Source organism: Talpa occidentalis, unplaced genomic scaffold (assembly GCF_014898055.3).
Source record: "Talpa occidentalis isolate TD23 unplaced genomic scaffold, MPIMG_talOcc4v2.1 talOcc4.4, whole genome shotgun sequence".
In the NCBI taxonomy this organism is placed as follows: domain Eukaryota; kingdom Metazoa; phylum Chordata; class Mammalia; order Eulipotyphla; family Talpidae; genus Talpa; species Talpa occidentalis.
Window position 1 is genome coordinate 118151170 of NW_023604295.1, and position 2938 is coordinate 118154107.

A 2938-nucleotide genomic window follows, 5' to 3' on the forward strand; every position below is an offset into this window, starting at 1 on the left:
AGAGGATTCACCAGAGACAGAGTGGGAAACAGAACAGGCAGACTGACTGAAAAACACTGCTGAGGGGAGCAGGGGAGAAGCAGGAGAGGTCTGCTGCTTCATGTGGGTCAGCTCCCTGGCAAGGGGATTGAACTCATGCTGCAGTGGCTGGCAATAGCTTGAAAGTGCTGTCTTTAACCCCTGCACCACCAGTGAGGCCCCAAAATGCCAATTTTTTATGGTCAGCCAAACATATTGTTATATGTTTGGTGTTATACACTTATGTCCAATTTTCATTTAAAGGTATTTATAGTGTTACAGCTCTTTTAGAATTTGTCTACCAGGTTTTCCACGTTAAAAAAAATATTTACAAAACATACATACCTGTAAGTATTGGAAAAGAGGAAGAGGCTGTTGAGATAACAAATAGCAATCTTTATCTACACACACATTAAGAACTAAAAAATTCTTAAAGTTTCAGGAGTACAAGATTCATTAGGAGATTCTTTTAATTTATGCGAAGGTCAGGATTGCAAACTCCAGAGATTCTAATTTTCACGAAGCACTTAGCAGGAATTCTCTAGCTACCTTTCTCAAATCTGATTTATTGGGAGGGTATTTTAGTGACTAATATGTGTGGAAAGTAAGACAGGTTGAAATTCAGGGAAGAATTCACAGAACTTGTAGTAGATTTGATCTACTCGGTTTCTTCCAGAAATAATCAGGATTGACCATTGAAGGAAAGGATTAGCTAGAAGGAACAATCAACTTTGGATGGTTGATAAAATTTCCCTTGGCTTGGCCTATGGGTCTCCAACTTCAGTCATTTTTTTTTTTTCAAAAGTGGTCCAGAAATATATCATTAAATCAGTTGGTGAGAATGTAAATTTTTCCATCCACTGTGAAAAACAATATGGAGTTTCCTTAAAAAAAAAATAAATATAGATCTACTATATGATCTAAATTCGCCTTCTGGGTATACCCAAAAAATATGAAGATAGGATTTCAAACAAATATATGCACTCCTATGGCTATGAAAGGATTATTCTCAATAGTTAAGTTATGGGAAATGCCTTAATACTCATCAATGATTAAAGGGATTTAAAAAGAGTAGCATATATACACAATGGAATATTATTCAGTCAGGAAAAGGAGGATAGACCACTATTTGCAACAACACAGATGGAGCTTGAGCACGTTATATCTGAGATAAGTCAGACAGAAAGACAAGCACTGCATGACATCCACAGACATACATTTATTTACAGCAACAACAGAAGTGAGAAGGTGCTGGAATAGTATCTTCACAGTGCTGAGGGAAAACTAGTCAACCTAGAATTGTGAACCCAATGAAACAATTTTTCAAAAACACTGAAATGAAGACATTTCTAATAAAGAGAAAACAAAACTTAAAGAGTAATAAAAAGAAGACTAAATAAGGATGTGGTCTCTTCTAAAGGGTGTACTTAAGAAAAAAGGAAAGGGGCCTCCCCAGTGGCGCAGGGGTTGAGCGCTGGGCTGCGAAGCTGCCCGCAGCCTCTGCAGCACTGGTTCGATCCCCGGTCACCAGGCGAGGGTCCCACATGGCGCGCAGACCTCTCCTGCCACCCGCTGCTCCCCTCAGCAGTGTGCTTCGTCACTCTGCCTGTTCTGCTCCCCGCTCTGGCTCTGGTGAAGTCTCTCACCCTCCCACGCTTCTGACTGTACCCAGTGCTTGTATAAATAAATTAAAAAATTAAAAAAAAAAAAAGAAAGAAGGTAAGTGGTCACATAAGAGGAGAGATGAAAGAAAAAATAGTGAGTAGAGAAAATCATTAATATGTGGACTGACGTAAGCAAATGTTATTTACCTTGGTTACTTCTTTATTCCTTTAAATTTTGTGCCTCACTCTCTTTACAACACACATTGTTCACATGAAGAATTTCACTTTCTCTCTCTATTTTCAACAGTCCCCATCCTTAGTCGAGCCAGAAACCTTTTGTTCAATATCTCAAGAAGAAAAGTAGACCTGGGATCTAGTGTTTATTCAGAAATCTTCCCTTTTTTTAAATAATCATACACACCCCTCATTTTATAAGTACCCAATACCTCTAATTCCTGGCTTTTTCAGGCTTCTGCAGTGTATATTAGCTTGGGGTTTTCTCCATTGCCAGCCTAAGCTTCAGCTTTCTGGGGCTCATTATGTCAATAATCACTCACTTATCTCTAATTTCCAAAATTTTGGTTTTTTTCCTATCATCTTAAGAACTTACACTGTCTTAAGAACTTACACTGTTTTAAACTCTCTTTCTAGCAGTTTAATAGAATTACAGTTGGATGAGAGGCATTTTTTTCAATCTAACACAGTTAATTAGAAGACTGTCTCCTATGACTCTTAGGGAAAAAAAAAAACTTTCCCAGGGATCCCCAGCAGATTTCCCCCTTCATCTCAACTATCAGAAATGTGTCACACCCAACCCCTGCCCATCGCAAGCAAGCATAATGGGACTGTGGTGCCTAGCCCTGGGGTGAAGTGAATGTTTGAGATCAACAGCAACATTCACCTCAGGAACCTTAGTTAGGATTTGTTAAGTGCAAACTAAACCACCTACCCAAATCAGAACACAAGGCAGTGGTCATATTGGCTGACTCTATATACCCTTAACAGTGCACATGGGTGTTCATTTCACTGGGGGAATTATCTACTACATAAATACAATGTACATGTATTATGTATTAAACAGTGAGATAATAAAAGCAAGATGATAATGAAAGTTGAACAGCTCAAAGAGCCCCAGAATCATGGGGAGATGAGGCTTCAGAGCCTTTAGTTACACTGCCTGAATCCTTCTGGGCTAACCAGCAACAGTGACCCTTCCTTTTGTGTAAAGAGGCATTTTAAATGTCAAGGAGCTGATAGACAGGATATGGAAGCTCTCAAGTTAAACACAAAATCAAATTACTTCAAAGCTTCTAGTT

General features: G+C 38.9%; 1 pseudogene; it reads left to right on the plus strand.

Moving 5' to 3' along the window:
• Positions 1-289: 289 nt before the first annotated feature.
• Positions 290-332, plus strand: LOC119258340 (U7 small nuclear RNA; annotated as a pseudogene).
• The last annotated feature ends 2606 nt before the right edge of the window (positions 333-2938 follow it).